At 38.6% G+C, this 11,802-nt stretch overlaps 1 long non-coding RNA gene across 1 annotated transcript; it reads right to left on the reverse strand.

Moving 5' to 3' along the window:
- Positions 1-10,057: 10,057 nt before the first annotated feature.
- On the reverse strand, positions 10,058-10,796 carry LOC141491693 (uncharacterized). Its single transcript, XR_012469710.1, has 2 exons — positions 10,665-10,796; positions 10,058-10,229 (listed from the first exon to the last, which is right to left on the reverse strand). It is a non-coding gene; the product is annotated as an uncharacterized LOC141491693 (long non-coding RNA).
- Between the last annotated feature and the right edge of the window lie 1,006 nt (positions 10,797-11,802).

An 11,802-nucleotide genomic window follows, 5' to 3' on the forward strand; every position in this document is an offset into this window, starting at 1 on the left:
GAATTACATCACAAGGGGCAGCGAGGTGGCGCAGTGGATGAAACACCAGCCTTGGAGTCAGGAGTACCTGAGTTCAAATGTGGCCTCAAACACTTAATAATTACCTAGCTGTGTGGCCTCAGGCAAGCCACTTAACCCCATTGCCTTGCAAAAACCTAAAAAAAAAATCCTTCAGTAGAAGGACCTACCTTAGAGAACATCAGAGAATTCATAGTGGAGAGAAGCTCTAACTGTTCTAAATGTGGCAATGCCTTCAGAAGGTGGGCAGGACTTAGGAAACATCAGAAACTTCATGTGGGAAACTCTCTCTTCCTTTGACTAATCTGATTTTGGAGTGAATGCAGAGAAAACTTGCAAAAACTAAAAAAAACATTACATCACAATTAGGGCAGTTAGTAAGGAGTATACATAGATGTAAGGTATGAATATAAGGTGACTTTGATGGAATGATATCCAAAAAAATAATAAGTGAGAAAGAAGATTACACTGGGAGCAGAAGTGAGAAGTAAGATGGAATAAAGTATCTTACACAAAGTTGCATAAAAGGCCTATTACAGTGGAGAAGAAGGTGGGAGTGGGGTGCAGTGGACATTGCTTGAACATTACTGTCATCCAAATGGCTCAAAGAAGGAATAACATACATAATCAATTTGATATAGAACTCTATCTTACCCTATAGGGAAGTAGAAGAGGAGGGAGTTGTGAAAAGGGGTAGGGGGGAAGGGACTGAAAGAAGAGAGGGTAGATTGGATGAGATGGTGATCAGAAGCAAAATACTGATGAGAAGGGACAGGGTGAGGACAGACAAGAATAAACAGAAGGCAAAATAGGATGGAGAGAAATACAGAATTAATAATCATAATTATGAATGTGAATGGTTTGAACTTACCCATAAAAGAGAAGTAAATAGCAGAGTGGATTAACAAACAGAATACTACAATATGTTGAAGCAGAGAGATCCACACAGAGAAAAATTTCTTATGCTTCAGTTGAAGTAAAAACAAATAAAGAAAAAGGAAGTAGCCATCATGATCTCAAACAAAGCAAAAGTAAAAATAGACTTAATTAAAAGAGATAAGGAAGAAAACTATATCTTGCTAAAAAGTACCATAGACAATGAAATAATAGCATTACTAATAAACACATAAATATACCAAAGGGGTATAGCAACCACATCACAGAGGAGAAATTGAATGAGTTACAGGAGAAAACAGACAACAAAACTATACTAATGGGGAATCTCAACTTTTTCCTAACTACAAAATATACAAGAAAGAAGATAAGGAAGTAAATAAAAATTTTGAAAGAGTTTGATATGATAGATTTCTGGACAAAACTTAATGGGGATAGAAAAGAATCTACCTTAATCTCAGTGGTACATGACACCTACACAAGAGACTGACCATATATTAAGACATAAAAACCTTACAATCGGTTGTAGGAAGGAAAATTATTAAATATATCCTTTTGAAATGATAATATAATAATAATTATATCCTTTTCAACTCAGACCCTATGGATGTTCTCCTCCATCAGAGGAGTAAATGCACATCTCTCTGTTTTCTGGCTTTCCTGATGTTTATTATCAGTTTATTTCTGTTGTTGGAGCTTCATGGGAATCCTAAATAACCTTGAAGTATAGATGGGAAACACTTGGTTACATAAGAACATTTGGTTAGATTGAATTACAAGTTTTTTGTAATCAACAAACAAATACAATGAAATCTTATATTTTTTACATCTTTCACTCAACTATAATAAAGATGTGATCCATTGTTAAATACTCTTACAAATCTTGTTTCTCATTAATGATCATTTAGATTGCCCTGAATTTGTGTACATATGACCCTCATAAAGATTTTATACAGATGGAAAAGTAGCAACAGATGTAAGAAGGTCTCTTGGTTGTCCTTTGTGTGTATGTATGTATGTATGTAGGTGGATATATTAATAAGGCTTGAATTTTTTTCTACACCTTTGAGATCTCCCTCACCTTCAGATATCTTGTTTATCAATCCTTCGGTGTCCTGACAATTATATTACCACCATATGTATCTCCTCTAGACACACTTGACAGTCTGGCCACCTATTCCAGCTTTGCTCTTTTTAGTTCCATGCCTCTTCACTCTGTAAGCACTTCAGTTATTGGGATGTTTTGGGATATGGCAGTTCCATTATACATGGAGAAAACTGTTGAAATGGTTTCTGCAAATCTTTTTCATTATTTTTTTTGTTTGCAGTTCTCGTTCCCTTTTCATCCTTGAATACCCTTGAAATAGTTTTGCTTAGTTTAATATTTTTCCAAGGCATCTTTAAAATGGATATACTCTCTACTACTACTTTCTTCTTTATAAGAATTACATTTTAGGTGGTGGCTAGGTGGCGCAGTGGAGAGAGCACCAGCCCTGGAGTCAGGAGAACCTGAGTTCAAATCCAGCCTCAGACACTTAATAATTACCTAGCTGCGTGGCCTTGGGCAAGTCACTTAACCCCATTTGCCTTGCAAAAACCTTAAAAAAATTACATTCTACAATCTTTTACAAATAAGCTTATATTTTAACATAATTCTCTTCAGCTTCTTTCTCACTTTTTGGCAAGTAAAGTCAAATGATTGCTGACTAAAGCACTTTTTATATTCTTTTGGTCTCCTTGTGGTTGCAATTAATTTATACTGTTTTAAAATTATTTTAATAAATTATTTCTGAAAAAGGAAACTGATAAATATTTGAAGGAATGTAGGAAAAATGGGACACTAAAGCACTATTGGTGGAGTTGTGAACTGATCCAACCATTCTGGAGAGCAATTTGGAACTATGTCCAAAGGGCAAACAAACAATGCATACACTTGGATCCAGAAATACTACTACTCAGTCTGCAACCCAAAGAGATCGTAAAAAGGGCGGGGAGGACTTACATGTACAAAAACTAATTATAACAGCTCTTTTGATGGTCATGAAATTGAGGGGTTGCCCATCAATTGGGCAACAGGTTGTGGTATATGAATGTAATGGAATGTAACAGAAACATTGTGTGATGATCATGTATAATAGACTTAGCTCTTCTCTGCAATATAGTAATCAAAGATAATTCTAAAAGACTTGAGATGGAAAATGTTATCCACGTGCCAACAAAGCAGATTATTTTCACTTTTTTCTTTGCTTTGTGTTTTTTGTTTCTTATGGCTTTTCTCTTTTGTTCTGCTTCTTCCTTCACAACATGACCAATGTGGAATATATTCAACATAAATGTACATATTTAACCCATATCAAATTGCTTGCTGACTTGAGGAGTAAGGAAAAAAGGAAGGAGGAGAAAATGTGGAACTAAAAATTTTATAAAAAATGAAGGTTGAATATTAAAAACTATCTTTATGAGAAATTGTAAAAAATAAAATATCATTAATATTAAAAATAATTTCGGCAGCCAGATGGCGCAGTAGATAATGCACCAGCCCTGAAGTCAGTTCAAATTCTACCCCAGACACTTAATTACCTAACTGTGTGACCTTGGGCAAGTCACTTAAGCCCACTGCCTTAAATAAATATAATTTTAAAAAATAATTTCTGGGTGAAATTGATATCTTTTCTGTTAACCATTCACCATGTCTGATTTTCAATAACTTATTTATTTTTCTTCTTTTTTTCTTATTATTAACTGATTTTTACTCTGATTTGATGTTCTGACTTTGCACAAATAACTGACTCAAAGATAATTTCCATGTCAATCCATCTTCTCCCATCTGTCAAAATGTAATTGATTTTGTCCTTTTTGATATTTTGTGCTTGTCATGTCTGCAGCTAAATTTTTAAGTGTTCATGTTTTTCATTTCTTTCTCCTGAAATATACTTTCTCTAACATTCTTCCCCCTACACACCTCTTGTCTTCTCATCCTTGCACTGAGCTCACCTAGTATTAGCATGTATATTGGTAGGATTTGGAGGGATGGTCTCATCAAGTTGCACAGAGAATTCCTCTGATACTTGGTCCTCAGCAACCAAAATTGGTACTTAAGAAGATTTGAATGACCTTTTTGCAAATGTTTACAATTAGTATAATTAATGTCCCATTAAATAATCTTCTTATAGCTTTGGGGAATGTTACAACAACTCATTCCATCCACTTGCTTCCTGATTTCATGTGTACTGTTTCCTCCCATTCAACTTCCTTCTTTCTTTTGGTTTCACTGATGGCAAAGATGTCATAATTGAGCAGAATAAACTTCTCTAAAAGCATATTCATGTGACAGTCATTTGAAAAGGAGCTTGTATCCAAAGTACAAATAGTCAAACTGAAATTTGTTGACAATCAATATAAAAGCAGTGGAATTCTAAGCACTTTTTCCCCCTCCCTCTATTTAACAGTTGAGATCTGTAAAGAACTTGGAACATAGTAGGTCCTCAATAAATGCCTGTTCCTCCCTTCACCCTCCTACATTGCTACTCTATGACCATCACTGTAGAACTGGGAGTTGCCATAGACAAAATAATTTCATCACTAGTTGGCCAGCCTCCTAGCATGTATACTCCCCTGTGATTTGCTAGTTTGGTCCTTAGAAAACAGATCCATTCTGTTAACATTCTGTTAACATTCTGAAACCTTTCCATCTTTCTTAAGGTCACATTCATATCACACTAGAACATCACAACAGGACTTTATGTATTTTTAAATTAAAAATTAATTTTGAAAGTTTTTTCATCCTTATCTCATCCATTTTTTACATCTCTGTTTTATAACTTACATAATACACCAGTCCTGTAGAATGGATTTGTAACTTATAAATGCATACATATTGGGGATGGCAAAGATGATGTCAACATTTTTTTTATAAGCTTCCAGGTTCTAAAACATTAAGAAGCCACTGATATAGAGAATGGACTGAAGGGGAGATATTGGAAACAGGGAAATCAGCTAGTACACTATTGTACTCATCTGGGTGAGAGGAGATGAAGGTCTGAATTTACAAAGACCATGGGGGGAGTGAAGAGAAAAAATGAATGAGAGAGATACTATGAGGGTAAGAACTTGGCAACTGATTGGATATACGGTTAGGGTGAATCTGGGCAACTTAAAGGATGTGGTGACGAACAATAGAAATAAAAATGAGTTTGAGAGAAAATATGAGTTCTATTTTAAAAGATGTTGATTAGGAAATATCTATGGAGCACCTGGAGGAAAGATAGCTGCTGAATAGAATACTAAGTTTGGATTCAGGACAGAGATAGGTGAATAGATTTGGGAATCAGTTGCAGAGATATTATACAAAGATGATGATGGTGATGATAATGATTACTCTCCTAGGGGCTAATGAAATTACCAAGAGAGTAGAAAAGAAAGAAAAGAGCCTAGGATTTAGGCTTCAGAGATACTCATATTTAATGGGCAAGAAGACAATCTGGCAAAAGACACTGATAATCCCAATGAACCAGAGTAGCAAAATCAAATAAGAAAAGTGTTACAGAAGTCAAGAGATGAGCATGTATCCATGATAAGGGAATGGTTAATAAGATTAAAAGCTGAGAACCTGTGTTAATTCCCCAGATTTTTACCTAATAGATTTTTTATTGGAAACACTTGATGTGTGAATATGATTTCCAATCATTAATTTTATTCATGCAAAAGCTTTTAATCCTTTTTACCTTTTGTAATCTTTGCTATCATTTACTTAAGAATTCTGGGGGCGGGGCAGCTAGGTAGTGCAGTGTATAGAGCCCTGGCCCTGGAATCAGGAGGACCTGAGTTCATATCTGGCCTCAGACACTTACTAATTACCTAGTTCTGTGACCTTGGGCAAGTCACTTAACCCCATTGTCTTACAAAAAGAAAAAAATACAAAAAGAATTCTGCCTCTAGGATGGGGTCTCAGAAAAGGTCAAGACTTGCATGAATTGATGTTGAATGAGATGAGCAGAACCAGAAGAACACTATATACCCCAAGAGCAACATGGTGGGTAATGATCAACCATTTTGAACTTGCTCATTCTATCAGTGCACTAATCAGGGACAATTTTAGGGGATTTGTGATGGAGAATACCACCTGTATCCAGAGACGGAACTGTGGAGTTTAAACAAAGACCAAAGCTTATTATCTTTAACTTTTAAAAGTTGTCCTATATACTTGCAAAAACCAAAAAAAAAAAAAAAAAAAGAGTGGGGCAGCTAGGTAGTGCAGTGGATAGATCATCTGCCCTGGAGTCAGGGGTACCTGAGTTTAAATGCAGTCTCAGACACTTCATAATTACCAGCTGTGAGGCCTTGGGCAAGCCACTTAACCCCATTGCCTTGCAAAAACCAAAAAAAAAGTTGTCCTATATAATATGTAATTTTGCTATCTCTAATGTTTTCTTCTTCCTTTTTGGATCTGATTTTTCTCTCACAAGAAGTTTAATTTCAAAATATGGACACAAATGTAAAACCCCTATATCAGATTGCCTTCTGTTGGGAGGAAGGGGGAAGAAAGTGGGGAAGGAAGGGAGAAAAATTGTAAAACTCCACATCTCTCAAAAAAAAAAGATTGGCAGAAATTACCATTGTATGTAATTCGAAAACAAAAAATATTTATAAGATAAAAAAGGATTCTGCCTCTAGTCATTTATATGAAAGTAAGTCTCATTTTTTCCCTAATTACTTTTTACAAGACCTGTATCTTATGAAACTTATTGTGGTTTATGGTTGACATCGCTGGTTGAAACCTTTATTTTTTCCAAACAGGCACTCTTTCTCCAAGTCAAATCTATTGCCAGGGCTGTTGATTTTAGCCCTGTAACATCTCTTTTAACCATTTACCACACTGCCACCACTCAGGCCCTCATTGCCTTACAACTGGACTTGCTGGTTGTCTCTCTCCACTCTGCTCAGCTGCCAAAGAGATTTTCCTATAGTAGGTCAACCCTATCACCCACTTTTCTATCAACTCCAAAGGCTCCTTATCACCTCTAGGATCAGACAGGAAATCCTCTGTTTGGCATTCAAAGCCCTTTGTAGCCTGGCTTCCCTTCTACTTTTCTAGTTTTCTTAGATCTCACTCCCCACACTCTTCCATCCGGTGACACCCACACAAGTCCCATCATCTGTTGCAGCTTCTCTGGCTGTCCCCTAGACCTGGGAACCTCTTCTTCCTCTTCTCTACCTCTTGGTTTCCTTTTTAATTCCTTTCCAGGGAAGCCTTTCCCCATCCCTTCTAATTCTCCAATGTATCCTGTACATAGTCTGTTGGTATATACCTATCTCCTTGGGGGTCCCCCATTAGACTGGGAGTTCCTGAGGCCAGTGAATGGCTTTTCTCTGGCTGAGTATCTCCGCCCCCCTTCCTCCCCCCAAGTCCTTAGCATAGTGCCAGGGTCATTGTTGGCCCTTAATACATGGTTATTGATTGACTTATCCAACACTGAGAACTGTGTTTAATCGATCCTGGTTCTGATTTATCTTAGTTTGTTTCACCATTCTATTTTTCTATTTTTTTTCTTAACCAGCACTAGCTTTGATCATCATTATTTTAAAATAGAATTTGAGGTCTGGAAGCGCTAATTCCCCTCCTTCCAATTTCTATCTTCTCCCCTGAGAGTCTTCCAAATGAATTTTGTTATTATTTTGTCTGGTCCTATAAAGTAACCTCTTGGAAGTTTGACAGGTACTGCATTAAATTTCTAAACTTAATTTAGTTCATGTCTTTTTCATTATACTGGTGCTGCCAATCATGGGGAATGATCATTCTCCCCATTATTTGTCCACTTTTATTTTTGTAAGATACGTATAAATCTGGATAGATTCCAAATAGTCGATGTATTTTGTAATTATTTTTGAACGGTAATTCTCGACACCATTTGCTCTTGGGTTTTGTTACCTGCCTCGGATACTTATAGCTATGTAACCCTGGGTAGGTCATTTAACCTCTGTTAGTCTCAATTTTCTCATCTGTAAAGTGCAAATAATAGGAACATCTACCTCTCAGGATTGTTGTGAGGATTAAATGAAATTGTAAAGCATTTGAGACTAACAGTGGTTAAATGGCCTACCCAGGGTTACATAGCTATAAGTATCCGAGGCAGGTAACAAAACCCAAGAGCAAATGGTGTCGAGAATTACCGTTCAAAAATAATTACAAAATACATCGACTATTTGGAATCTATCCAGATTTATACGTATCTTACAAAAATAAAAGTGGACAAATAATGGGGAGAATGATCATTCCCCATGATTGGCAGCACCAGTATAATGAAAAAGACATGAACTAAGACATGAATTGGTCCATAGGAAGCATTGCATAAATGTTAGCCATCATCATCATCATTATTATTACTATTATTTAGAAACACTATCTATTTCTGTAGGTCTAGCTTCAATTTACTTATTATTTAAAATGCTATTTGTGTAGATCGAGTTTGTACCTTTCCCTTTTACTTAAGCTAATAATTATTTCAGTTAGGTACTTGGACCACCATGTCTCCTCAGACCCTTAGCAAAGTTGTATGGTAAGTATCTCTTCAATACTTATTGACTTGTTCTAATGGAGGCAACTCAGGACCCTGAGATCAAGAGTTTGGGGAATAACAATGTCCCTAGACTCCCAGATTTGCTTCCAACCTATCCTCCAAAGCTGTTACAGAGATCATTATGAAAAATCAACTCATCACCTTGAGTATTGACCATTGGGAATATGAGCATGAGGACTCTAAGAAAGGTAGCACCCTGCAGATTACTCAGTCTTCCCTGCCAATAGTCAATCAACTATCATTCACAGGGCTGATGGGCAAGTCTATTATTAATTAATATTCTCTAAATTATCAGATTATTCAGAAAATTACTATTATCTAAAATAGCAGGCACCTTGGAGTGGAAGGAAACAACATGTGTTAGAAAAAAATACCCACCACTACCCCAAAGTAGTGAGAAATAATAATAATAATAGAGAAAGTTCAGCTTTTGGGATAGTACTGCTTCCAGTTCAGTGACTGTAGCCATCACCCTGGGAAGCAGGCCCTGTGGAGAAGCAGCGTGATCATTGCTCCTAAGGGGCTGCAGGCACCACTACCAAAGACCCAGAAAAGAAACTCCTTGCCACCAAAGTCCTTGGCTCTGTCAAATAGTTCAGCATCAGAAACAGATGCAAAACAATAGGCATCACCATTTGCTAAAAGTCCATGGAAGGGGGTGGTTAGGTGGTGCAGTGGATGGAGCATGGGCCCTAGAGTCAGGAGTACCTGAGTTCAAATTCGACCTCAGACACTTAATAATTACCTAGCTGTGTGGCCTCGGGCAAGCCACTTAACCCCAATGACTTATAAAAATACCCCCAAAATAATAAAAAAATAAAAGTCCATGGAATTTTTCTATTTAACCTGCAGCTGAAACTCTTTCTATTTATTGTCCCCCCCCAATAAAAATATGAATTCCTTGAGGCAGGGGTTTATTTTCTAGTTGCATCCCCATCATTTAGCACTGAACTTTGTACATACTAATCCCTTAATACATGTGTAATTTATTCATTTATTCATGTTACCTACATCAATATTTGTCTTTCATTTCTTTATTTTATTGCTATTGCTAGCCTTTCTAGAATGGGAGTCAATAATGAGAAGAGGAGGTATCCTTGCTTTACCTCTACAGGAAGCAATTCTCCATTGTGTCTCCTCTTTGTCATTGTTTATATCTTTCATTTCTTTCTCTTGTCTCTGCTATGACTAACTTCTAGAATGGGAGTCAAATAATAGTGAGAAGAGGAGGTATCCTCACTTTACCTCTACAGAGACTGAGAAAACTTAAAATATTTGTCTATTGCAAGAATGTGAATTTTTAGTTTTTAATAATATTCTTCTTATTATATTAACAACTCTTCTACCAGAGCTAGATGTCCCAGTGAATAGAGCACTGAACCTAGAGTCAGGAGGACCTGAGTTCAAATCTTGCCTCAGACTTACTAGCTGTGTGACCTTGGGCAAGTCACTTAACCCCATTGCCTTGCAAAAACTAAAGACCAAAAAAAAACAAAAAAAAGAGAAATTCATTTATGTCTATAGGTTTAATTATTTTTTAAGCTTAACTAAAAGGCATAAGCAATCAATTGAAACAAAATATTTTAATCTTACTTTGAAATAAAAACTTTCATCTTCATATCTTTTTTCTTCGCCTAATGGATTCAAAAATGCATTCAACCGACACAGCTTGGTCTTTTGAGATATTCTTAAATTTGGGTGCTGGAGTTAAATGTCTTCTTTTATCAATTTTTTCTGCATCTACCATAAAAATATTGGTTTTAAGATGATTACATTTTCTCCTTAATACTGAACCATCAATGCATTCCCTGGGTAAGTGTAACTTGGTCATAATGAACATTTCTTGGGCTAGGTGGTACAGTGGATAGAACACCAGCCCTGGAGTCAGGAGTACCACCTGAGTTGAAATGTGACCTCAGGTACTTAATAATTACCTAGCCGTGTAGCCTTGGGCAAGCCACTTAACCCCGTTGCCTTGTAAAAAACTAAAAAAAAATAAAAGATGATGAGCATTTCTTGGCCAGGCATCATCCTCGGGGGCAGCTGGCACCGCAAAGAGCGAGGCCTGGGGGCGGGGCCTCGGCTATACCACCATTACAGGACTCCCAGTGCAGCCCAGGCTGGCGACAACGATGGTGAGGGTGAAACCCCATGCTTGAACCCCCCTTTCCTCACCCAGCAGGTGCCAGGTTCTTCCTTGCTTAGACCTGGGCTGGGTCGTCCACTTGGCCCCTCCTCGGCCAAGGCCTCAGGCTCCTGCTGTCAGCTAGCGCCCCGCGCATGCTCTCTGAGACAAAGCCGTGTCCGCCTGAGGCCTTCGGGATCCACGTGCTGTTGCCCGGCGGATCTGTCAGCTGTCAACTTCGGTGCGCATGCGTCCTGAGGCAAGCCCGGCAAAGCCTGAGGGGGCTGCACGAGGCCTTTCCGGATCCACGCGTCGTTGGGCCCAGCCCGTGCCGCCCCCTCTGGGCCTGCGCAGATCTGTCAGCTGTCAACTTCGGTGCGCATGCGTCCCGAGGCAAGCCCGGCAAAGCCTGAGGGGGCTGCACGAGGCCTTCCGGATCCACGCGTCGTTGCGCCCAGCCCGTGCCGCCCCCTCTGGGCCTGCGCAGATCTGTCGGCTGTCAACTGCCCGCCTGCGTCCTAGCGCAGCCGGGAGAGGCCGCGCCCAGGCGTGGTGGAGCCCTCACGTTCCTCCCTTTGCGCCTGCGTGGTCCGAAAAGGCGGGAAGTGTCCTTCTGGGTGGCCTAGAATGAGGAGGGTAGCAAGGTGAGGACCGGGCCGTTGAGGGGTGCAAAGCGAACAGGTGAGAGTTTTCAAATTCTTCCTTCTGGAGATTGCGAGCCACAAAAGGGGAAAGGTGGTGTGGGAAACCCGGAGTGGGAGTGAATTTCGTGGGGGGGATGGGCAAGCAGGTTGTGAGGTGTCTGGTTTCCAGCAGACTTGGGGTGTCCATAAAATTTGAGGAACCCCACGGGAGCAGGAGGAGTAGCCTTTTTGAAAGCGCCCGATAGGCTTCAGGGAATTTTGAGATGGCCTTAGGGTTGTGGGAAGGGTCTCCAAGTGGGAGGTCACCACACAGGCGTGATGGAGAAATGTTTCAGAAGGTGCTACCTGGAAAAGAGGTCCTGAAGTTGAGATTGTTGCTGGATATTTTCTATTATTATTATTATAATATTCTTTTTTATACAAATAATGTTTTTATACATTACTAAAGTATTCTTGTTTAAGAGTAAACATAATACCCCCCCAAAATATAGACCCTCATGAGCAATAAAGCAAAGGAAAGAGGAAAAAATGAAAATGAAAAAAC

The sequence above is a fragment of the Macrotis lagotis genome, chromosome 1 (assembly GCF_037893015.1).
Source record: "Macrotis lagotis isolate mMagLag1 chromosome 1, bilby.v1.9.chrom.fasta, whole genome shotgun sequence".
NCBI classification, from domain to species: Eukaryota; Metazoa; Chordata; class Mammalia; order Peramelemorphia; family Peramelidae; genus Macrotis; species Macrotis lagotis.